The 27,521-nt window shown below is 37.8% G+C and overlaps 1 protein-coding gene and 2 pseudogenes across 1 annotated transcript in view; all 3 read left to right on the top strand.

Annotated features, from left to right (window-relative positions):
* Ocrl (OCRL inositol polyphosphate-5-phosphatase) overlaps positions 1-27,521 on the top strand; it is a 486,659-nt gene that overhangs the window by 215,183 nt on the left and 243,955 nt on the right. The gene's annotated exons all lie outside the window — the stretch shown is intronic.
* Positions 1,087-2,307, top strand: LOC127217472 (heterogeneous nuclear ribonucleoprotein F-like; annotated as a pseudogene).
* Positions 15,339-16,665, top strand: LOC127217481 (60S acidic ribosomal protein P0-like; annotated as a pseudogene).

Here is a 27,521-nt window from a genome sequence, read left to right on the forward strand (position 1 = left end):
ACTCACACTGCTATAGCCATATGATTCTCAAGAGTGGTACCAAAAAACCTACATTGAAGAAAAAAGATTCTTCAAAAACTTATATCAGGGAGACTAGACATCCACATGTGAAAAAAATTAAACTAGATCCTTATCTTTCACCCTATGCAAACCAGTCCAAAACAGACCAAACACATCAGTGTTAGACATGAAATGTTCAGTGCTAGAGGAAAACATTTCAAAATAGAAGCATAGTCAATAACTTTCTGAATAAGTCTCCAATGGCTCAGGAAATAGTGAGACTTAACAAATAAAACTGCATGAAGCTAAAGAGTCCTCCACACCACATGAAACTGTCAACACAGAGAAGAGACAGCCTACAAAATGGGAGAAAATATTTTTACCAGATATTCATTTAGCAAGGGATTAATAGCCAAAATATATTTTAACTCAAAAATTAAGTGCCATGAAAACAAATACACATACCTATCACTTGTTTTTCTCATGGGTGATATCTATATATTTTAAATACATGGATGTATAAGGGGTATTAATTGGGAATATGAAGTAAGCCAACTGGAAGGGGAAAATTAGTATATTAATGCATCATATACCTGTATGAAGAAACAGTGTATTAGTGCATTATATACCTGTATGAAATTTTTATAGTGAAATTCATTATTTTGTATAGTTATTATACACTATGAAATAACACTGATATTTTAATAAATAAATGATTTATAAAATATAAAAGTAGACAGTTGACTACCAGGTGCAGGCCACGAAGCAGCATCACCTTGCCCTCGGCTCTGCTTCCCACCAATACGCACGTCTCTAGGGGCTCCGCTCTGGCAGAAAGCATTTGCCCCTGGTCACTGGAACTTCCATTTTTGGTTGAGAACAAAAAGAAGATGCACCTGGACTTTCCATGGATCTCTCTGCATTTTTAAAGCATCGGGAGGAGTTGGGTTCTGTAAGTCACTTCTGCCTTCCTCCATGGAAAACTTGTACCTTCCCTAAGTGTTTCCTACAGAAGGCACCAGTGGAGGTTCTTTAAGCTACCAAAAATTGCCCAAGCTTGGGTGATATCAGCTCTGTCAAGTGTCCATGATACTGGGCCCAATGGGAGGTTAAGGCTATGTGGTCAAATTTTGTGGCCTACCCTGGTCCTGCTCAACTGTGGACATACAAAACCCTCTCCGACTGCACAATTCATGAAGGGGTTGCTGGTGTTCATTTCATTTATACTAGAGAAGGCAGGCAGAGTGGTGAGGCTTTAGTTGAACTTGAGTCAGAAGATGATGTAAAATTGGCTCTGAAAAAAGACAGGAAAAGCATGGGATGCTGATATATTGAGATGTTCAAGTCACACAGAACAGAGATAGATAGGGTGTTGAAGCACAGTGGTCCAAACAGTGCCGACAGCACCAATGATGGCTTTGCGAGGCTTCGGAGACTCCCATTTGGATGCACAAAGGAAGAAATTGTTCAGTTCTTCTCAGGGTTGGAAATTGTGCCAAAGGGGATCACATTACCTATGGACCCAGAGGGAAAGATTACAGGGAGGTGTTGATTCAGTTTGCCTCAACAGTTAGCTGAGAAAGCTCTAGGGAAGCACAAGGAGAGAATAGGGCACAGGTATTTTGAAGTGTTCAAGAGCAGTCAGGAGGAAGTTAGGTCATACTCAGACCCATCTCTGAAGTTCATATCTGTGCAGAATCCTGGGCCGTACGACCAGTCTGACACAGCACGGAGTTACATTGGCATTATCAAACAGGCAGGCTTGGATAGGATGAGGTCTGGTGCCTATAGTGCAGGCTATGGGGGCTATGAAGAATAATACAGTGACCTCAGTGATGGCTATGGCTTCACCATTGACCTGATTGGGAGAGACCTTAGCTACTGTCTCTCAGGGATGTATGACCACCGATAAAGAGACAGTGAGTTTACAGTGCAGAGCACCACTGGCCACTGCGAGGGCTGCCCTACAAAGCAACGGAGAACGTCATTTACAACTTCTCTCCACTCAACCCCGTGAGAGTTCATACTGAGATTGGTCCTGATGGAAGAGTGATGGGAGAAGCTGATGTTGAGTTTGACACCCATGAAGAAGCAGTGGTAGCTATGTCCAAGGACAGGGCCAACATGCAGCACAGATACATAGAACTCTTCCTGAATTCAACAACAGGGGCTAGCAATTGGGCTTACAACAGCCAGGTGATGCAGGGCATAGGAGTTTCAGCTGCCCAGGCGACTTACAGTGGCCTGGAGAGCCAGTCAGTGAGTGGCTGTTACCGGGCCGGCTACAGCGGTCAGAACAGCATATGATTAGTGTAACTAGGAGCATTTCAGTTATTTCAATCAAAAATTTCACAGGCAGCCAATAAGCAGTCAAGAGCAGTTTAAACTCTAGAGGAAGCTGGGGCACCCACTTTGTACTCTGAGTTTGTGAAATCTGGGTTAAAAAATTACTTCAGTGTTTCTCATGCAAACTTTGCTTCTAGTATGTAATATTGAGTAAACTAAAACTGTTTTCTTCTGCTATTCTCAATGAACATTTTTGGAAGTATACTTAGGAGTGATTTTATCAGAGTTAAGTAATTTAAATGTATTGAGTGGATCTTTCAGTACACCACAGTGAACACACTGAGGACATGTACTTTTCTGGAGAACTCAAAGGTGCTAGATCCCTGATGCAAAGAGAAGTATTGCTCATGTTCATTCTAGTTTATATTTCCATTTTTATCTTTCGGTTAAGTTTATGCTTTTTAAAAGTTAGCTTTGCGAATTGAGACACAATACTAATACTGTAGGAAATTGGTGAGGCCTTGACTTAAACCTTGCTTTGTACTGTGAATTCCTTTTGGGTGTATTTTGCTAAAAGTGAAACTTGTTAAATTTTTTATTAACTAAATTTTTTTCTTAAAATAAAGACTTTTTCACAAGAAAATAAATAAAAGTAAAAGAACTATTTGGATGGATAATATGAGGGTAGGAATAAAAAAAGGAAATGAATATGATCAAAGTATATTTCATACATATATGTAAAATGAAACACATAATTTCGCATAACCAATATTTGCTAATAAAAATATAACTAGTGGTACCATGTGTATTAAATAAATAGCCTTAGGCATGATATATAGTAAGTATACAGTAACTGTGATTAATTATTATTTCTACTGTTTCACTCTGCTGATCCAACATTTCCAATATTTTTCATTGAGCTAAAATATTGTTTATCCAATATCCAAATATATCTGTAAATCTGGACCCGAACTAGTATAAAGATGATGGATTGCTTTGAACAAGTTATTTTTTCACCTTTATAGTGAGGAAATGGGCAGATTAAATTATCTCAGCTGTCCTTTAAAGGCCACATGGTTTAACCTTTATAATCACCTGACCTCTTTTATCCAAATGAACAATGCATAGTTTCTGAAGAGATTTTATTCTTTCCAGTATTCTTGTCTTTGATCATGCCATTTACTCCACTGGAAATGCCATTTTTCCTACTGTTCCTTCAAGATGAAACTCAATTGCCTTATCAACTCTGTCAAGCCTTCAGTCATAACAGATAACTGTGATCTCTGAATATCCAAAGATAACATTTCCTTGGCTCTTGTGATAACATCACATTGTATCTTATATATGAAGATGTCTTACACACCCCATTTCAGGGCTAGTATCTTTTTCAGAAATATATTCAGTGTACTTAGTCCATTGTACTAAGATCCTACATTGAAGGATACTACAATGTTTATTGCAATAATGACTAAATGGAGGAATCCCTTTCTTACCTGTGATACAAAATTTTCACTGTGTGATAAATAAACAGCCTATATATCTTTGTTACTCACTATATGGGCATGCTTTATTCCTTTGGAAATTTCAAATTGTACACTGATAGAACCTTGTTTTTAATCTGTAAAGTTTAATATACTAGAATATAAGAACCATAAAGGTCATAACAATTGAAATCTATGAGGTTTATGACAAAATACATAGAACAGCGGACTGTGGGGGTGCCTATCCCAAATTAATACATTTATAATATATCCCCACACTTAAAGCTCAAGAAGAGAGGGGGAAATATTGTAAGAGCCAGAGAACCAGGACATCTGCTGTTAAGACTGTATATTCTATATATGGCAGGGAAGCTGTACCTGTGAAATCTCAACAATAGAGTTGCCTAAATGAGACCTGAATAGTGACAACCCCAATTAGTACATCAATGTGGATGTGGGAAATCTTACAAGGACCCACCCCTAGATGAAGAACTACAGGAAATTAATAGCTAGAAGACTGGGAGAAACAGTCTTCTTTAGGAGTGAGCCTCTTAATTGGTTATCCAATACCAACAGGTCAAACATAGACACATGTACATAGGAGCAACACTAAAAGAACCCGGGTGTATTTATATGCTTATGTATATGCATGAATGTAACAATAACAATTAAGGAAGAAAAAGGACCTATTAATTTAAAAAGGAGTGAGAATGAGGGAACATAAGAGCAGTTGGAGGGATGGAAAATTGTCTAATAACATATTCAGATATAAAAATCTTTAAAAATTCACCAAAAGAGAGAGTAATGGAGTGGCTATGATCAAATGTATACTACATATATTTATGACAATGTCAAGTTAAGCCTGCTACATGGTATAGTTAATATAGGTACTAAACTAACCTAAACTTTTTAAAAGCCCTATGTAATCCTTTACCATATCACCTAGATTTAGAATAAAATCTTCCAAGTCAGAAAGAAAGAAAGAAAGAAAGAAAGGAAGGAAGGAAGGAAGGAAGGAAGGAAGGAAGAAAGAAAGAAAGAAAGAAAGAAAGAAAGAAAGAAAGAAAGCGAAAAGGCACTTTGCCAGATTAAATGGGTATCAAGTCCCATGTGTTCCAGGAAGACAGAAACTGTATGTTCTTGTAATATACCTCTTTGTCTGTAATAATATAGTAAAATGCCAAAAGATTTAATTTCATTAAGTATCCTCTCTACACACCAGGGAAGTGAAGTTAAGTGTACAGAGGTCAGGGTTCCTTACACAAACCACAAATTTCTCTACTCCATCTGCCATTTTTTCAGACTCTCAGAAATTGCATTAGTCTTTCTTAATTGTCAAGTAAAAAGTTGCATGTGCGGATCATGAACAGCATCATGTTTTCTGTATGCATTTTTCCATTTACTCCATATCATGATGAGTATAAATGATACTGTGTCTGTTAATTTTTTTTCAACGCTTGACAAAAATACCTGATAAGATGCAATCCAGGGATGAAAGGGATTTCAGCCCATGGTTTGTGGGAATACAAGCCATCATGAGAAACACAGAAGCAAGAATGCTAGTACACAAATATTCTTTATACTCAGTCAAAAAGTCAAACCTATGGAACTGTCACCCTTATTAGGGCCATTCTTTCACATCAATTATCTCAACTTAGAAACTCCCTCACAGACATGTCCAGAAATGTGCCATCTAGGTGATAGTAAATCCTGAGGAGTTGACAATATTCACCATTTGCTGTAATGAACATTAAAGATTTCTCTTCCGTGTATGAATTTAACTTCCTTTAGGTTATGTATAATAATGCTCAATTTATAGTAGCTCTCTTTTTTAATAATTTTAGGAATCTTATCAATGTCCACAATATCTGAAATAACTGATATTCCCAACAACAACAGTGTGAAAGTATCCCCTTCTCTCCATTGCCTCACAAGTATTTGAGTGCTTTTTGGAAAGTGAAAATTTATTGGAATATATTAGACAGGATAACAAATGACACTAAATGCACCTTTCCTTAAAAAAAAAAAGGGCAATAAGACACATCTTTTGGCTATTAAGAAAAGCTTGATTTAAGTTGTAAGAGCTAGTTAGTAACAAGCCTGAGATATGGGTGAGCTTTTATCATTACTAACAAGTCTCGGTGTCAGAGTCAGACTGATAAAAAGGTCCAATTGCAGGGATCTGAACTCAAGTCCTCACACTTGAGCACCAAGCGCATTACCTGCTGAACCATCTCCCCAGCCTTTCAGGTTTGTCTTTATTTATTTCCTTTGTTTTGCTGCATCTGAATGTTACCAATTGGCTAGACTGGCTAGCCAACAAGCCCCAGGGACCCTCTTGAGGCTACTACCACAGCACTGGTACTACAGATGTGTACTGCCACACCCAGCTTTTTACATAATTCCAGGGATTGAATTCCAATCATCAGATTTGTGTGGGCCACCTTCCCAGACCCTGTACATACATACAGTCATCATTGCATACAAGTGCTGCTCTTTTTTTTTTTTTTTCAAAATAAGTTCTTTAAAAGTGTGTACTACTCTGGTGTTGTCACAGATATAACTTTAAAAAGTAACTTGCAGACCACTCCCCTGAGCTCCACACTAGAGACCACAGCCCCTGGCAGCTGTACCAAAGGCCAGAGTAGTCCTGGGGACCCCCAGGGAAGACAATGTCCATCACTTATCCAACCATCCCAGACTGCACCCCCCACTCCTGGGCCCATATCCCTGCCAACTACTTTGGAACAAGTCTTTGACTTTACCATAGACCAGGCAGGGTCAAGAAACTCAAGGTGTCCCACAACCACCTAACACTCTTTAAAGCCTGCCTAGCAACTCCATATTGCACCCTGCCCCTGGGCCCCACACTAGCAGCTGTACTGGAGGCCAGAGCAGTCCTAGGAACCCCTAACAGGAAACTGCTCTTTCCACCCACGAAAACCATGTCCAACAATCCCAGGCTGCACACACCACACCACTACTCCAACCCCATAGCTAAATATCAACAAACCAAATAATCCAATTAAAAATAGGGTATAGAACAAAACAGAATTCTCAACAAGAGAATCTCAGATGGCCAGGAAACCTTAAGGAGATGTTCAACATCCTTAGCCATCAGGGAAATGCAAATCAAAACAGCTCTGACATTCCATGTTACACATGTCAGAATGGCTACAATCAAAAACACCAAAGACAGCTTATGCTGGAGAGGATGTGGAGAAAGAGGGACACTCCTCCACTGCTGGGGGGAGTGCAGAATTGTACGACTGCTACGATGTGGCAGTTCCTCAGAAAACTGGAAATCAACTTAGCACAAGACTCAGCTATACTAATCCTGGGCATATACCTAAAAGGCTGATCAATCATACCACAAGGACACTTTCTGTGTCCATAGCAGCTTTATTTGTAATAGCCAGGACCTGGAAATAAGCTAGATGCCCCTCAATGAAGAATGGATAAAGAAAATGTGGTATTACTCCACTGTTAAAAAAAATTACAGGCAAATGGATAGAACTACAAAAGAATCATCCTTCTGGGGGAGGGGATGGGAGGGGAGGGTGGTCGGGGGACATGGGAGGGAGGGAGAGTGGGAAGGGGAGGGATCTGGGATCGATATGTAAAATAAGAAAAATAAATAAATACAACAACAAAAAGAATCATTCTGAGTGAGATCCAGAAAGACAAACATATTTACTCACTCGTAAGCGAATATTAGTTATAACATAAAGGATAACTCTGCTATAATTCACAGACCCTGAGAGACTAGGTAAGGACAGTTCATGGGGGGGGGATACTCAGATCTCCCTGGGAAGGGGGAATAGAAGAGAATTCATGAATGAACTGAGGGTAAGTGGAGATAGGAACATGAATGATCAGGTTGGGGGAGGCACAAAGAGAGAGGGGCTTATTTCAGGGTAAGTTAGAAGCCTGGCACAAGGTACTCTCCAAGAAGTCTATGGGGGAGAACCCCAACTTAGACTCCTAGCAATAGTGGATAAGTAGCCTGAACTGGCCATCTCCTGTGACAAGACTGGTACCTGCCCCAATTGTCATCAGATAGACATCATTCAGCCACTGATTGAGGCAGATGCACAGACCCACAGACAAACATTAGGTGGAGTTCTGGAATCCTTCAGAGGAGGATAAAGTAGTGTAGGAACCAGATTTGTCAAAGACATACAATCAACTAACCTGGGCTCATAGGGACTCTTAGAGACTTAACAAAAACCAGGAGCCTGCATGGGCCTGACCTAGGCACTCTGTATATATGTTACAGTTGTGTAGCTTGGTCCTCTTATGGGACTCCTTACAGAAGAAACAAGGGCTGTCTCCAACTCTTATACTGGCTTTTGGAACCTATTTCTTATACTATTTCACCATACTCAGCCTTAATATATGGGCAAGTGCTTGGCCTTACTGAATCTTGATATGTCATGTTTTATTGATACAAAGAGGAGACCTGCCCTTTCCTTCATGGAGATGGAAGAGGAGGAGATTGGGGGGAATGGGGGAGAAGGGCTGGAGGGGAAGATGGAGGGTGGCTATGGCTAGGATGTAAAATAAATAGATGAATTTTAAAAAATAAAATGAAATAAATAAAATTTCAATACTAAAAAAATAAATTCAAGAAAACCCCCACCAAAAAGAGTGTTGTGCAACAATTTCCTCCTTGAGGAAATAGTAGGTACATGAAATTCAGGAAGAAAACAATACTACAAGTCCTGAGAACTAAAACTTTGAAGATGCACAAGTGCATTCCTCAAGTTTCTCAATGCTGAGGAAGGAGGTACTGTTTGTGAAGGAAACTAGTTCCCCAGAGAGTTCTAGGGATGAAACTTCCCTGACTTTTCACCAAAGATGGAATTATCCTTTTTGGTGATATAGCATCCTTTGAGCGATCCTTGTTTTTTTTTTTTTTTTTTTTTTAACAATTTTTTATTATTTATTTTACATCCTGACTGCAACCTCTCCTCGCTCCTCTCCTCCCACTTACTCATCCCATTTCCCCTCCATCCCCCCTCAATCCACTCCCCTTCCTTAATCGATCACAAAGGGACAGGCCTCCCATGGGCATCAGCAAAATCATGGCATATCAAGCTGCCATAAGACCAAGCATCTCTCCATTTATTCGGGCTGGACAAGGGAATCCAGCATGAGGAATATGTTCCTTTCCTGAAGGTAACCTCTCACCTACTCTCTTGTAAGCAACCACAGTAATCTCATTGCTTCACCAAGTTGGACTTCAGTGGAACCATTCTCATTGATCTGTGGTAGATTCTAATTTCCTATCTTTTTTTGGGGGGGAGTAGATATTTGTTCCCATCTCTCTAGGAAGCAACACACAAGAAAAGGACCAAACCAATTGCTTTAGAAAGCTGAACCCAAATTCTCAAATGCAGGATATGTTTGATGGGTAGCAGAAAAAGAACAAAAGCAAAAAAATCAAATGAAATTGTTTAAGTTGTAAAGACAGTCAAGGAGAAAGATGAAGAGAGGAAGGTAAGGGAAAATAAAAGTCAGGCCATATGAACATCCAGGGGGAAATGAGAAAAAGAAAAGAATACCGGTTTGTGGCAGCCCTAATAATGAAATTCGACAGATTTGTCAGTACAAAGACAAAAATGTGGATCATGGAGTTGGTTTCCTAACTGATTTGGGATCCAGGAGAAGGGGAAAGCATTAATTTTAATGTTAACATTAAGGTACCAATCAAAGCAGAAAGAGACAGCACATAGAGGAGCTGACATGACTGCTCCAGAAGTGAGCAGCAGGATCCAGTTGTTGCAGCAGAGAAATATTCCCTGCCCTGCTGCCTTTACTGCTGAGTTCAACAAGACTGGAGGACAGCCGCTTCAGCAGAGCTCTGAAGGCTGCTAGTTTCTGTGGCACCTGGGAGGACGTAGAAATGGTCATCAGGGTGACACATGGAATCTAGCTGCAGAAGGTGCTGAGACTGGCAGAATGCATATGCCTCGAGGTGCTTAGACACAGCAAGAAAGGGAAAGGCAGTATTTGACTGAAAAGAACTAGGATTTCTCAGATTTTCTTTTTAAATGTCAAAGGCTGTGAAATGTGTCTGGATCAAGAAAAGGCTCGGGTGTGTGATTTTCTCCTCAGACTCTTGAAGAGAAATGAAATGCCAGATGTATTGTAGAAATTGAACAAGATACCACATAGCGATGGGTGGGGAAGGGAATAAATTGAAGTGATAGTGGAGCAAGGGAAGGCTATCCTTTTATGTGTCCTGTCACGCCTCTCTCATGGAAACTGATGATATCATACTGGAGAGGAGTAGACTATATAAAGATGGAGGGGGGATGGGTTAAATATAGCCGGATGCATAACGTTCAGATAAAACCACTCTGTCAATATTCAGAGAAAGCCAGAAATACCGAAATAAGACAAAGTTGAGTTATAAATCTACAAGCCAAAGGGAAATAAGCTAGGAGCAAAATCCTGTAAGTGGCATGAATTCTTGGCATTTTTTTCCTACAGGGAAAAAAAATAAAGCACAGAAAGAATTTGAGGGAAGAAAACAAATCTCAGCAAAGTTTGAAAGTTTAAAACTAAAAGAGTCATATATCCTAATGAGAGCCATTGAGGTAGCTGTCTAGAAGAGGGAGTTCACATTTCAGTTGCTTCTATGAAGGTGGGGGGGGGTTACAGCAAAATAAACAGCTTACTTATCAGAGAGCTATCGACTTGCATCTCAGCCATGAAACATACTAGCTAAATGGCATAATAGAAATCATCTCAGCTTTCTGAGATTTGGTTTCTCATGTATAAAATGAGAATAATAATGGATTATAGGAAGAAGGTAATAACATAATAATACACAGAAAGGGGGAGTTAACAGATAGCTCAATGGTTAAGAGCCTTGGCTGGTCTTCCAAAGGACCTGAGTTCAGTTCCTAGCATTTACATGGTGTGGCTCACCACCATCTGTATATCCAGTCCAAGGAGATCGGATGCCCACTTCTGGCTCCCATGAGTACCAGGCACACACATGATATATATATACTTGATATATGGATTTGATATATATATATATATATATATACATACACATGCAGGTAAAATATACATAGAACAATAAAATGAAAAATAATATACAAATTCCTTGAATATAAGATGTGCCTAATAAGTGCAGAGATATCAATGAAAATGCTCACTAAAATTTTATTAGCAATAACATCACAATAGTGAGATTATGAGAGATTGTATTATCTAGCTCTTTTAATTGATTTTTTTAATTTACAGCTTTTTTGAAGAGTGACTGGCATATAATAACTATGCATATAAATCTATGACTTATGGGCTCAGGGGATGGCCCAGTGGGTAAAGCACTTGCCAGGCAGATGTAAAAAGTTCAGATGAATTCCCCCACACCCAGGTCAGCATGAGAGTAAATACCTATACTCCAAGTAATCCAATTCCCCCACACCCAGGTCGGCATGGGAGTAAGTACCTGTATTCCAAGTGATCCTATTGTGAGATGGGAGGTGGAAACAGGGAAATCCCTGCAAGTTCATGGACTTCCTTACTTTATGTGCATAGTGGTAAACAATGAAAGACAGACCCTGGTTTTAAATAAAGTTGAACATGAAGCTAAACACCTGGGGTTGTCTTCTTATCTTCACAAGTTTGCCATAGTGTGTGCACGTGTGTGTGTGTGTGTGTGTGTGTGTGTGTGCACATGTGTGTGTGTGTGCATGGGTTTATATGGATGTGGATATATATATATATATGTGTGCATATATATGTATATATATACTATATAGCATGAACACAAAATTATGTGTTACTCTTATATGTGATACATATACTATAAATAAATTGTACAGTTTTAAAATGTCTTAATATCCATCACCCACCAAACTTCTTTGCATCAGGAAACCACTGATCTATTTGTAGCTTGTATTTCTGTTTTATTTCTTGAATGCACTTTTAAAGCATTATTTTGTAGCTAGGTACAGTCATGCACACCTATAATCTCAGAAGTCAGGTAGAGAGAAGAGGACCAGGAGTTCAAGGCCATCTTCATAGTGAATTAGAGGCCAGCTTGGGTCATGTGAAACCCTGTCTCAAAAATAAAAATCACACAAAACTCAGTAAATAACATCTTCATCGGAATTGTTCTTTGGTCCTCCTAATATGTTCTCCCCTGACCATAGTCCAAGGCAAAAGTCAGGAAATAAGCCCTGCCACAAAGCTATTAACTATGGCAAAACTACTCAAAACTCACCAGTTTTGTTGGTTGCTTCTTCGCATTAAAATCTTTAGGGTGGTTGATGTTCTAAAATGATTTTATTCCCATATGTAATCATTCATAATGTGTCACATTATAGTTTCATATAAGTATATAATATATTTTGATCATATCCAGCTACTGTTACCCTCTCTTGTCTCCCTCCCATTCTCATTAATCCCCTTCCTCTTCCTAACCACTTCTTCTACTTGCATAAGTATGAGGTGTGTGTGTGTGTGTGTGTGTGTGTGTGTGTGTGTGTGTGTGTGTGTGTACGCGCATGCATCAGTGAGATTCATTATGGTGGCAAATATGAGCATGATTTGAACATTTGTTTCCAATAGTATACGTGTATTACCAGTGACTTGAACACTCGGAAAACTGTCTTTCACTACCCTCATCAACTATTAACTGTCTACAAATCTTCAAGAAGAGGGTAAAGCTTTAAAAGTTCGCTTCTCTTTCCATGAGAGAGTGTTGACAGGTCTAATCTCACAATGATCTTTTGAAGGTAATCGTAGCTACTGTGAGATCAAGCAGCTACAACATGTCTGGCAGCATGACACACTGCAGTCATTCTCTGTTCTTTCCATTATTTCCATCTCGTTTTCCAAGATATTCCCTAAGCCATGGAGGGGGTAAGGCAGGTGTTCTCTTTATAGCTAAACATTCACCTGTCATTTATTATCAGTCTCTGCAGTCAGCATTAACCACTGCAAAGAAATTTCTTTGACTACAGCTTATTACAGCCCTAATCTGAAGATATAAACATAGTTAGAAGGCAATCGGATGGGCACAACAAGTCTATTTAGCAAAACAACAGCAATAGCTTCCCTGCTACAGCCTATTACCTCCCCAGTCATCAACTTCTGACCAGCTTTACTATATCAGACAGTTAGTTACGCCCATAAAAGAATTACTACCATTGTGCCAGTGGCCTGTCACTTTTGTTGCATCTGCCTGGTGAGTCAGTTTTTGATACACACTGGTCTGCAGCTGAGTAGAATTGTTAATGATTTCCCCCACTAGAAGCCCACATAGCACCTCTGGTGAGCACATGAGAAGTTTCCAGTCAATTCCAGCTTGATTTTCTATGTGCTCAGACATGTGTAGCATCTTCAGCAAAAAATAAAAGCTCACCAGGTTTTGCTTGTACTTTTTTGCATGTATATCTATTTAAAAAAATTACCCCATGTAAATTTTAGTAGCTATCATTACCATAGTAATACTGATTAGCCATTTTGCAACAATATATCATGTTTGCTTTTCAGAGAAAAAAATCTGAATACCAGCATTATAATATACTTTTCGTTTTAAAAACTTTTTTCTATGGGCAGATGTATTATATGATTAAAAATGAATACAGAGAGAGAGAGAGAGGGAGAGGGAGGGAGAGAGAGAGAGAGAGAGAGGGGGGAGGGAGAGAGGGGAGGGAGGGAGGGGGATGAAAATGTTTCAGGTGTTAAAAACCATAGGAGAAATTCCTAATAGAAGCACCTTCAATTAAGAGCCTGCCTTTATGGTCTTTAAAGTCATGTTCCTCATCTAGAAATCCCACAGCAAAGAGACAAACTTAATTTGTCACCTAAATGTGACAAATGGAAGAAATAACAAAAGGGATTTCAACATAGAAGATGCTGTAGACTCTGCTAGTCATTCTGTTGTCAGGTATCTTGGAGTACAATGCAGAATCCCAAGCAACACCAAGAACAACAGAATCTGAATATGCAATCATCTCGATAATCCATACACATGTTAAAGCTTAAGATGTTTTATTCTTGAGACATGTTACAATAAAAGACAGTACAATCCTGTAATCCCAGCTACATGGGAGACTGAGGCAAGAAGATCCCAATTCAAGCCCTGTCAAGGCTACAGAATGAGGCAACTGCCTAGAAAACTTAGTGATGCTGTCCCAAAATAAAAAATGAATAAATAAATAAGAACCAGGAAAGTAGTTCAGTGTTTGAGCTCTTATCTAGCATGTGTGAGGCCTTAGATTTACTCCCTATTTTCATAAACAATAAGAAAAGATATGTTGTAAACATATGTATTTCATTATAGAATTAGAAAGAATAAAAGCCAATTACGGTAGCAGATTAAGCATCAACTGACAAAAGAATGTTTTGGGAGGCAGAAAGTAAATTCAAAAGTAGTCACTAATTTGTCAGAATGAGGAAACTCATAACTTAAAATGTGCACTGAGAATTTTTGTGAAAAAAAAAACACTCAATAAACTTAGAACTTGGAAGCATCATTATTAGCAGAGGGTAGGGGGCAAAAACGAATGAGAAATTAATTGGAAATCTATGTATGAATATTCAAAGATTACTCTCACATATACAGATACAACATGTAATCACTTAAAATCGTTAGCCAAGACATACTTAATAAGCCAGAAGCTGCATCTTACTCATTGGCTGAACACACTGTAATTTCTTCAAAATGAAGGGAAGTAAGTGAGATGACAAATAAGTATGAGTAACAAAGCCAAACATCAGTTGACAAATCTTTGAATACTAATGTACTAATACTAATATACAACTCTTCATCTACATTCCAAGCAAAAAAAAAAAAAACTTATTGTCATTCAGTTTTTAAAAAATGGAATTAAAGCCAGGAAATTGTGGCACATGCCTTTAATCCCAGCTCTTAAGAGACAGAGGCAGGTAGATCTTTGTGAGTTTGAGGCCAGCCTGGTCCACAGATCGAGATCCAGGACAGCCAATACTACATAAAGAAACCCTGTCTTGAAAAATAAATAAACAAAAAATAAACTGGAATTGAATTTCCTGGATAAATATCCCCACATAAAGATCCCCACATAACAACGTTTAGGATCTCCAGTGGACCACTTGAACATTCTACAGTGAATAACTCTGGACTGCAAACTGTGATTATGTACAGAATAACTCTACACTGTGCTTATTATACAGAAATCATGAATTCTGGATTTTGCACAAGTAAACAATTATCCAAATAGACTAATAGTAATGAAAATTTTAAAAACAGAAAACACTAATCATACTATAAATATAAAAAGTGTATCAAAATCAATGTAACTTTTAAAATAGAAAAATAGAATTAGAAGGAAAGAAAAGAGTTAATCTTATATTCGGCCACATCATTCAAGATGTTTATCAGCTTTAGGAGTTCCCTGGTAGAATTTTTAGGGTCACTAATGTATACTATCATATCATCTGCAAAAAGCAAAAATTGCTGACTTCTTCCTTTCCAATTTGTATCCCCTTGATCTCCTTTTGTTGTCTTATTGTTCTCATCTTTAAACCCTGGGTGGCAATATCTGACACACTGCCATGATGCCTCATAAAGATAAGATGACATGAAAGTCCAAATACTTCATAAAAATCATCCCAAGTGCTTCACTGTAAGAGAAGACAAGGTAAGATCTAAGCAGTTCTGCATGCCCTTCCAAAGGAAGGCTATGGTCTGATGGGCAAGAATACTGTCATGTAGAAAGTCATCAGCAAATATCTTGAAAACCCAGCTATGGAGAAACTGTTGTATTAATAAAATTGTAGTATTAATAATAAAAACCCAGAGTCATATATTGGGGTTCAAGCTGATGAACAGAAAAGCAAAGCCACCAAAGAACTCTTACCTCTACCAAGGGTGGGGTGATCCTGCCCTAAATGTGGCTGGAGACTAATTGCCTAAGACAGAATGTCACCTCTGAGACCCTGCTTCTCTCTTATATTCCTCTCTAGTGCTGGGATTATAGGTGTGAGCTTAGTTTCTATTTTAGACTGATTAACTTTCATGTAGCCCTGGGCAGCCTTGAATTCACAGAGATCCATCTGCCTCTGTCTCCTAAGTCCTAGGATTAAAGTTATATGCCACCACTGTCTAACCTCTATAGCCATGGCTAGTTTTGCATTCTGATCTCCAGGCAAGCCTTATTAGATTATAAACAATATATCACCACATCATATTCAAGGAGAATGCACACTTTATGTTCACCAAGGAGAACTTCACTGAGATCAGAGACACACTGGCCAATAAGGTGCTGACTGGCACCTGTGCTGTTGCCATTTCCCCATCTGACGTCACTGTGTCATCCCAGAAGAAAATGGTCTACAGTCAATTACGATTCCTTTCTTCTAGGCCTTGGGTATCACAACTGAAATCTATAGGGGTAGCAATGAAATTATGAATGATGTACAGTTCTTAAAGGCTGGAGACAAAGTGGGATCTAGCGAAGCTATGCTGTGAAATAGGCTAGACATCTCTTCCTTCTGTTTTGATCATCCAGCAGATGTTTGACAATGGAAGCATCTATATTTCTAAAGTATATGACATCACAAAGCAAACTCTGCAGTCTGGCTTCCTGGAGGGTGTCCTTTATGATGTCAGTGTTGGCCTGCAGATTAGTTACTCAACTGTTGCCTTTAGTGCCACACCCTATCATCAATGAAGGCCCTGCCTTTGAAGAGACTGATTCCACCTTCCCACTTGCTGAAAAAGGTCAAGGTTTTCTTGGCTGATCCATCCACACTCATGGCTACTACCTGTATAGCTGCCGCCACCACTACTGTTCCTGCTGCTGCTACAGCCCCAGCCAAGGCTGAAGCCAAGGAAGATATGGAATTAGCAGATGTGGGTATGGGAATTGGTTGGTCTCTTTGACTATGCCCCTCAATGCAACCAACTCAGCCAGATTAAATTGAAACATGGAAATACTTGCTTGTCTTAAATAGGAATGAAGAAAGGAAGGAAGGAAGGAAGGAAATGATTAATAGAGGAAAGAGATTAAAATGTTGAAAGTGATCTCTTCCAAAACTAGAATCTGGAAGTGCATAATGCAACATAGAGAAACTATGTATTTTCTTATGGTTACCTTGATTTTTCAAAGTATGAAAATATTTTACTTTGATTAAAGAAAAATAACCTATGGCTTCTATTGTATTTCCTTTTATTCTTTCCACTAACTACAAAGAAAATCCCTGGAAAGTATATGTAAAGCATAATAGGCAGGCTTTTGAAGGTGGAGAAAAGCAAGATCAATTAAGGATTTTGGCAGGTGAGGAACAACACGGTGGTGAGCTTCTTGAGATTTCTCTTTGTTTCATACATCCCAGCCTCAGAGAGAACTGGAATGCAGAAACAACAAATGGGTTCAGGCAAGAAGGAATTACAAACTAAAGCCTGCTCTCTTTAACTAAAGGGCAGGGAAAGCCTTAAAAAGTAGGAAAAAGTTGGACAATGACTATTACTCTCAAGCCAAAAACCCCATAAAGATGCTACTGTTCTCCACTACCCATGCCAAACACTGGCCAAGTAGGAAACTTAGATTCCTACTTTTCTGACACTATAAAGAACAATCCTCAAATGCCCACTGGAATGTCAGAGAAGACCATGCACGAAGTTTGGACTTCATTCTTGCTGGGGCAACTATGAACCCCTCCCACCAGAAATCTGCATCAGAAGAGACTGAAGTTCTACAGAACAGTAAGAAGATACCTCTCTCTCCTTCCTACTGGGGTGGTGGGAGAGAAGACAAACTGTGAGCAGCAATAAAGCATTCCTCTTCTTCCCTCCCACAGAGTTACCAATAGAAGCCAAAAATCCTCCACTCATATAACAATAATGAAGATCCTCCAATTGGGTATCAACAAAGGATAAGGATATATTTAGCTCAACCTGATATCCTACTTTGACAGAATATTGTTTACAAGTCAGATAAAACAAAAGATTTTAATCAAATTCAAAGTTTCATAATGTATTAGACAATTTGTCCAAGTTTTATTCATATCAGGAACTAGGAAAATATCAAACTGAATAATCAAAAATAGTCAATAGATGACAATGATGAGATGACAGAGTTTAGAAACATCTGAGAGATTACTAGCAATTGTGTTAGCTTCCTATCACTGTATTAAAATACCTGAAACAATGTAAAATGAGGAAAGTTTCATTTTCACATACACATTTAAAAAGTTTCTGTTCATAGTCTACTAGCTTTCTTCTGTTAGTCCTAAAGACAGGCAAGATGCCATAGTGGTGGGAATGGTGCCAGAGAAGGACATCCTTATGGTAGATAGAAAATAGAATGGCATAGTCAAGATGTACTCCCCAAAGGCATATGATAAAGCAATCATTTATCAAAGTATGAAGCCACCAGCAACCTACCACTGAATTAATCCATGAAGAAATTAGATCCCTTGTGATACAGTAATGTGCCAAGAGCCTCACTGAGTTGTTGCATTATGGACCACAGCTTCAATATATAAACCTTTGAAGACATTTCAGATTTAAATTATAACAATAGTCATCATAATCAAGGTTCAACCAACCCTTGAGAACACTTTTGCAAAAAAAAAAAAAAAAAAAAAAAAAAAAAAGAACCTGGGAAAACAATAGAAAGTATCAGTAAAGAAATATAACATATAAAGAAAATGAGATTCAAATTTAAGAATTAAAAAACAATTTATTAAAATAAACTGTGTTAACAGACTCAACAATGAGATAAAGGAAGGGATTTGTGAACTATAACAGAGAACAATAGAAATTAACTATTGTGAACAACATTAAAATGTACTGACAAATAATAATCACCCCCATAGATTTAGATGGCTTTAACACAAGAGCTAGCTATTTGAATTTAAGTATTGGAAAGAGAAGAGAAAGAATATAAAGCTAAAAAAAGTTATCAAAAATAATAATAATGGTTGTAAATATCTTAAATGCCCTAAAAACAAACTTATAGATTCAAGAAACTGAGTAATCTCCATACCAACACATACAATAGTAAAACTTCTAAACTAAAGTCAGAGGAAGGTGTTGAAAAAAGTGAAGGACCCTTTATTCCTTCCTTACAGAGACAATTTTGGGTACATGGGAGAGAGAAGCAGGCCAGTCTCTGAGAGTCCAAGGCTAGCCTGGTATATATTTAGAGTTCCAGGACAGTCAAGGTATCTCGGTTAAATAAGGATCAGGATAAACAAATAGGCCGAATAGATGTTTATTCTGGGAGAAATAACTTACAACCTAGACAGATGAACACCAGGAAATTCAACCCGATGCTCTCCTGTCCGAGCCACGCCAGCAAGAGAGCTTTTTCCGGCTCTTCCTCCAACCTCCTTCCCCAGGTCACTTCTGCCCATGGCTCCACCCCCCCAATGGGCGTGGTTAGTGCCACAGAAGGACTATCTCACTACATCAAGGCTTTATAGTGAGACCCTTTCTCAGAAAAAGAAAACCCCAAAAAACAAAATCAATTAAGCAAAGAAATAAGAATGTCTAAAAGAAGTTCTCTAGAAAGAATCAAAAAGGAAAAAATATACAGCAAACAAAAACACTGAAATACATACTAATACCACACTGATGTTTTCTAAGTTATGTTTTAGTTTCCAAGGACAAATTATAACTCCACTTGATATGGTTCTATGTATATGCAGAGAAAACATTTATAACAGTTTTATTATAAGCATAAAAGGTATGAATGTAAGATCCCTCAAACTGGTAAAATAGTTTACCAAATAGACTGGTAAATTATGTGGACATGATTTGATAGTAAAATCATATATTAAAATGCTACATAAAGATAATAAAACATTAATTTGAGTGTTATTTACATAATTTGAATTATATCATTTGTTTCTATTTCATTATGTTATCTTCAATTCTTTACTGTACTTTACTTAAAAATTATACTGTTTCATAGATATTTATAGAAAAAAGATAGTAAAACATATTTAAATAAAAAATTAATTCTAAAAGGAATTCAAGTGACTCAAAGGTAAGAAGAAAGCATTAAAATTACAGAATAAATCAAACAAAAATGGAAGAGTTAAACTCTAAGATATAAATAATTACATCAAACATAAATAATCTAAATATATGAACTGGAAGATTAAAATTAGAAGAAAGGATTTAAGAATATGAACTTATGACCCAGTTCTAAGAAATTCACTTGAAATATAGTATTACAAACATGCTGAAATTAAACTAAACTAAGGAATGTGTGTGTGTATAGAAATATATACATATATATGAACATAGAAATATATACATATATATGAACAAATAAAATATGGTAGGAATCACAATATCAGATAAGGCAAACATTTTACAAATAGAATTGCTAGAGACTGAGAGAATCATCACATAAATTAATTATCAGGAAGAAAAAGCAATCTAAATGCACACCCAACAACAGAACTGAAAAAGTGAAAAATTAAAAGACATGTTGTTGTAGAAATAGATATATCCACAATCATAACTGAATCACTAAAAATCCAACCATTAGCAATTAATAGAACTAGATGATAATCCATTATGTTCTAAAACTGAACAATATAATTACCCAACAAGATCTAATAGACAGATACAGGAACATGTACCCAAAGAGGGCCGAATATACATACTTTTCAAGTGCTTATGGAACATTTTATCATAGACCATATCTTAAGCCATGAAACAATCCTCAGTCAATTTTTGCCATGCCAAATGTAATTTTCAACAAGAATAGGATCAAACAAAAAATGAGTAACAGAAAAATAAAAGGAAATTTTCCAAGCACTTAGAAACAAAAGACACATTTCAAAATAATTTGTGCATACCAATGAAGAAATCTTGGGGGTCATTAAAATGCTTTGAAATATAAAAATAACACCAAAATTATGGGTACATCTTAACAAATCCTAAGATGGAGATTTATGTCACTAAATACTAAAAAAGAAATGTCTCAAATCAATGTAAGCCCTCACTTCATGAATGTAGAAAGAGGAAAATTAAGCCCAAAGCAAACAGAAGAAAGGAAATACTAAAGACCAGAAGTCCACAAAAGAGAAATAACAAGGTCAGTAAAATGAAGAGCTGGTACTTTGGAAAGATCAATAGAGTTAATAGCCCTCAAAAAGGACTGGCACAGCTAAAAAGAAAACACACAAATGTACATAAAAAGAATAACGTGAGTTATTACTGCAAGGGGAACATCCCACATAGCCACACCCATAGACAAAGAACTACAGACAACTAACCATTGTTGTGAAGAGGAAAGTTAGTTTATCCCTGGAATAATTGGTTAACCAATAACAAGTGGTCAATCCTAAAACCATGCACACACAAGTAACACTAATTGGAAAAGTTGGAGGAAGGAAAGCCAAGAGGGGAAATGATGGGATTATAGTTCAAATAAAGCTTATACAAAATTTCCAGCAGTTTTGGAAATGCAACCCAGTGTTTCCATGGGATGGCAAATAAACCAAAATAGCAAAAATATATTTATTTATTTATTTTACAGTTTCACATATGTGCACAATGTATCCTGATCATCCTCTCCCCCCACACTCTCTTTTATCCCTCCTCACATTCCTATCAAACCCCATCCCTCATACCTACCAGTTCCTTTCCTAGAATCATGACTTTCAGACTGCTTTTGAAGCCCATTTTGTTGAACTGGGGACATTTGTGTGATTATTGAACTGCAACATTGTTGGCGCCTAGTGGGGTCATCAATAGAGTACAACTAATAGCAATGATTCCCCCTCCCTGACTCCATCAGTATCAAGTAGTTCAGCAGTGAGGACTAGACACTTCTGTTTCCCTATTCCACCCACATTCAACTGTTGACCGCATATCTTTCTGAAAACCCGCAGCTGCTGTGAGTTCGTGATTGTAATGGAAGTGTCTTGCTCAGACATTTTACATCTCTTCTCTCTATGTGCAGGCTCTTACATCCTTACTCAGTCCTCTTTCACAATGTTCCCTGAACCTTATAGGGCCTGGTATAAAATGTCTTGTTAAAGACTGCTCACTTGCACATCAATTATTCTCTTCATCTTCTACAACCAGAGGCCTGTGGGTTCATTAAAATTCACTGGATTTGGAGGCCTCACCGATTGATGCAGAGTAGTATTTGTCTATGAGTATAAACAAATATTTAGAAAGCAGCTTGATGTTTTGTTAATTTACCTAAACAATATCATTAGATTCATCCCTAAGGACTATGACCTCTCCCACCATAGGATTTTGTACAGCCATGAACTCCCTTCTGTGAAGCAGGTCCCAAACCCAATCAGAGAAGTTGATTTTCCCCACTAAAATATTTTTAAAAGAAAAATGCAGGCTGGGTGATGGTGGCACAGCAGAAAAGAAGACAGTCTACTTTATTTCCAGAATCACTACAAGCTACAGTAATTAAGACTGTGTGGCACTGGAGGAGAGAGGAGTGTGTACATCATTGGAATAAAATTAAAAAACCCACAAGTTGATGGTGTGTGCACATCCGTGTGCACACGGACACACACATACACACACACACACACACACACACTCATACACTTGAATAGGCACACACAAAAATATGAGCAAATCTTATGTTCAACAAAGAAATGAAACTAATTCAATTAGGAAAGGCTAAACAATGGGACCAGAGAAACTGGGCAACCACAATCAAACTATGACCCAATATCTAAACCTCACATCTTCTACAAAAAATAATTCCGTATTGATCATGACCTTAAATAAACACAAAACCACAAACCCTTTAAAAACACACACAAAAGAAACTATTACAACTAAGATAGATAAAGGCACAATTCACAAAAGGAAAACTGACAAATTGAACTTAAGCTAAATTCAGAATTTCCTCTGTGAATGACCCTTCAACAAGAATGCAAAATGTGAAACTATCAGAGCCAGAGAAAATATTTTCAAAGTACAGATTCTCAAAACTCAAAAAGGAGACACACATCTAGATATGGCCCTGTTCTTTATGTTGCTCCTCTGGAATTATGACTTTGGCATTTTTCTATGCCCTACATACATCCACTCTAATGCTATATACATATGTGTTGGTGGGTCGATGGGTGTGGCTGTTGAAGAAGTCAGTAAATTGGTCTCCTTCATCCTCTGAGAAACCATGTACAAATTTCTACCTCCACCACTGCTCCTGTTCTCCTCAATCTTCTTTCTCACTGTTACAGGCTTAAAGAATATCTGTAGCATATCTTTTGGACTTTACCTGGAAACTCTCACATCTAAATATCTAACCTTCATCCACCACGTTAAATACTATATATCTTCCTGAAAACTGTCCAGCTCCAGTAACCACACCTTAGAGTATCTGATAAATGTCCAATTTCACCTTGCTCTACAGGTTTGGCGTGCATACCTTTTATCCTCTTTCTGACTATAATCTTCAGAGCAAAGAAAATGTCTTTTTGACATTTGAGTACTGTCCTGGATCCCAAACATAGAAGACACTTAATGCATGTTTTAAAATGAATATTAAACAAAATCAGATTAGGAGATGCATTTCAACTAATTATAAATGCATTTGGCATTTGATTATTATCCTCTAAGCCAACTGCTATGTGAATTTGAAAAAAAAAAATAAGAGTCATCCATGGTAATAATTAGGTATTAATTATCCTGGTGGTGATTCCCATTTACAAATATTAACATAGAAAGGGGGCTTTCAAAGTCACTGAGAGAAGTATATACTTCAGTTTCCATTTCTAAAACTAAAGCAACAGAAACCATTTCCATACGGCTTGTTTAGAGGATGAAGTGATCGCTTTAGCTTCCAACTAAAACTATATTGGCAACTCAGAAGTATCTCTTCAAAACCTGAGTAGGTCCCCTGGAGCCCTTCTGAGATAAGAAGCTAAAATTTAATTTGCCATTGTGTAACTCAGTCACGGAAAGCAGGAAGGCACTCACGTTTTCATCCCCTTCATAGTAGACATTTAATTATATGATAATTACTTAGAGTTTGCTGCTCAACTTCTACTTTTATGAAATGTAAATTATACTTCACTCAAAAGTGCAAGATGAGCATTTAAAATACTTCACTAAATGGGTTTTAAAGAATTTTTTGACATTTTCCCCAGGTCAAGCATTAGAATGGCAATATACCTTTAAAGTACACTTTCATTTAGTTACCAAGAAGTTGGGTCCTTAATGAATACCTGAAGACAGAAAAACTTCCAAGAAAAAAAAAAAAAAAGGACATAGTGACTTCTAAACAACCTCAATGGCTTCAATTAAGCCAAAACCTTGCTCTCAGAGTGAATGGAATATTTATCAACTATTCTTACAGTTATACTCATTAACTCAGTTTCACTAATAAGGCTAAAGAAAGAACATTATAATAATTATAAAGTTGATGTCATAGGGGTCTAGAGAGAAGACTCAGTGGTTTGGAGTACTTGCTGACCTTGCAGAGGACTAGAGTTTGGTTACCAGCATCCACATGGTGATTTACAACAAAATGTAACTCCAGCTCCAGGGGATCTAATGCTATATTATGGACTCCTTGAGCATCTGTATACATATATGCATACACATATGGGGGCAGGGTGGCAGATGCACAGAGGTAAACTACACAGACACACAGACCAAAAAAATGGTTTTAAAAGACAAAGTTATTTTAATTACTGTGTTTGGAAATAACTATCATATGTTTCTTATATTAAAATCATGGACTTCAAACAGAAGTCACAAGACAAGGAAAAATCATTCCTTTTTCCAGTACTACATTATGCATTGTTATCCATCCATCACTATGAAATATTAGTAAGAATCAACTTAAAAGTAGAAAAAAAAATATTATCGCTCACAGTTTCAGACATTTCAGTCCATAGTTACCTGAACCCATGACTATGTGACTGAGGTGATGGGACAATGTTAACATCTAGTCATGCAAGCACCATTTGTTAAGCATGCTTTATGTTTTCCATTGTACCATTTTGGCTTCTTCATCAAAAACTCAGGTGTTCATTGGCATGTCAATTAATGTCAGGGTCTTCAATTTGATTACATTGGTCTATGTGTCTGTTTTTATGCCAATACCAGTCTGTTTTCATTACTATAGCTCTATAATAGAGTTTGAAATCAGTGATGGTGATACCTCTGGTAGTTCTTTTGCTGTATAGGATTGTTTTAGCTATCCTGTAAGGTTTTGTTTTGTTGTTGTGGTTGTTTTCCCATATGAAGTTGAGTATTGTTCTTTCACGGTCTGTGAAAAATTGTGCTGGGATTTTGATGGGATTGCATTGAATATGTTGACTGCTTTTTGGTAAGATTGCCATTTTTACTATGTTGATTTTACCCATCCAAGAGCATGGGAGATCTTTCCATTCTCTGAGAGCTGTTGGCTTTTTATTGGTTAGGTGTTGGGATTCTTATTTCCCTGATAACTAATTATGTTTATTGACCATTTAAATATTTCCTTTGGATTATCTGTCACTTTTCCTATCAATCTATACGAGCTTCTTCTAACATTTTATTACTAATTATATGTGTGTATTATTGGTGTGTGTACACATATATAACTGTATATGTGTATGCATACATACAGTGAGTTTATAACAATAAACATAAAATATCATTTTAACTACAGAAATCCTATAAACCATGGGAAAACACAAGCATTAAAAATAATCCTAAATCAGGCATATGGATGGAACTAGAAAAAAACATCCTGAGTGAGGTAACACAGACTCAGAAAGACAAACACAGTATGTTTTCACTCATAAGTAGATATTAGATGTAAAGCAAAAGATAACCAAACTAAAGTTCACAGCTCCAGAGAAGCTAGGTAACAAGGAGGACCCTAAGAGGGACACATGCATCACCGGGGGGGGGGGTGAGTGTGGTAAGTGGGAGGGGAAGGGGGATGAGAACAGGAGGGAATGAGGTGGCCTAGGTGGGGAGGGATACAATGGAAGACCAATGAAAAAGATGTCTTAAAAGAGAGAGCCACTATGGGCTTAGGGAGAAACCTGGTGCCGGGGTAACTGCCAAGAGTCCACACGGAGGAGCCCAGCTGAGACGCCTAGCAACAGTAGAGAGGATGCCTGCACTGGCCAACTCCTGTAATCAGATTGGAGAACACCCCACCTATCATCATAGTGCCCTTATCCAGTACTTGATGCAACCAGACACAGAAATCTACAACCAAGAACCATCCCGAGCTCCAGGAATCCAGTCAAAGAGAGAAAGGAATGAGCATATAAGAAAGGTAGGTCAAGATCATGATGGAGAAATCTACAGAGATTGATGGGAGATGTCATTCAGTATATGTTTCTCATGCTGGTTATGAATAAAGCACTGTTGGCTAATAGGAAAGCAAGATAGGTGGGACTAAGAGACAAGGGGAAAAGATGAAGTAGGAAGGAGGAGTCAAGATAGAGAGTCTAGAGAAAGCAGAATGCTGGCCGGCTCCCCGGTAAGAGAAGACCATGTGGAAATACATAGATTAGCAGAAATGGGTTTATACTTAAGACAGAGCTAGCCAATAAGAAACTATTAACTGGCCATCAGCATTATATCAATACATAGTATCAGTGTGTTATTTGGGGCTGGCGTGTTGGCAGGACAAGACCAGTGGTGGGAGGAAAAACCTTACTCCTTACAAGAGATAGCTGAACCAAGCTTGTGGGAACTCATGAAATCTAGACCTACAACTGTGAAGACTCCAGGGGACCGAGCTATGCCCTCCATATGTGGGAGACAGTTGTGAATTTGTACTATCAGAGGGGCAGTAGAACTATGATACAAACCTGGTACATAAGCTAGCTTGTTGAAGCCCTTTCCTTAAGGTGAGATGTCATGCTCAGAGGTGGTAAGACCATGATATAATCCCAGTACGTGAGCTAGTTTGTTGGAGCCCACCCCCCATGGTAAAAATGTCATGCTCAGTCTTAATGCATGGGAAAAAGACTGGGCTCTGCCCCAACCTATTGTAGCAGAGGATGTTGACTCCTCATGGGAGCCCTTACCCATAAGGAAGAGTGGGCTGGGGTGGGCTAAGGGAAAGGTGAGAGAGGGTGGGAGGAGGCAAAAGGATGGGGTAGAAGGAAGGAGAGGGAGCAACAACTATAGTTGGAATGTAAAATGAAATCAAAAATTAAAAAACAAATGGAAATAAACACAGTCACTGATAGAAAAAATCCTAAAGCCAGGCATGGCAGCATATGCTCACAATTTCATTATTCTGAAAGCTGATATAAGAAAATGGTGGATTTGAGGCCTGTCTGAGCTACAGAGTAAGATCTTGTCTCAAAAAAATTACCCTAATAAATCATTATAATTATAGTAAATGCTACATAAGACAGCTACAAGGAGCTATGCCTGTGCATAATGTGGTCCTAATTAGATTGAAGGAACATGGAAAAGTTATCTGAAATAGTTACATATAATAGTTGCAAGATTGCTAACTGTTTGCTAGTTGGGAAGGAAGCAGACAGAGATAAGGAAACTTTAGAAAAAGATCAAGCCTTACACACACACACACACACACACACACACACACACACACACACACACACACACACAAAACAAACAAACAAACATAAAAGCATGCACAAGTCTTCCTAGGACAATATGACACAAGAATTTAAGTGCTTCAGAGGGCAAAGAGTGAGCCTGTTGTCTTAAAATTATAGAAACTTTGAAGTTTAGAGCACAAAGATAAAGAGGTATCTGAATTTCTAAACAGTATCCTCAAAATTAACAGGGCTACTGGAGTTTTA

This window comes from Phodopus roborovskii, unplaced genomic scaffold (genome assembly GCF_943737965.1).
Source record: "Phodopus roborovskii unplaced genomic scaffold, PHOROB, whole genome shotgun sequence".
NCBI classification, from domain to species: domain Eukaryota; kingdom Metazoa; phylum Chordata; class Mammalia; order Rodentia; family Cricetidae; genus Phodopus; species Phodopus roborovskii.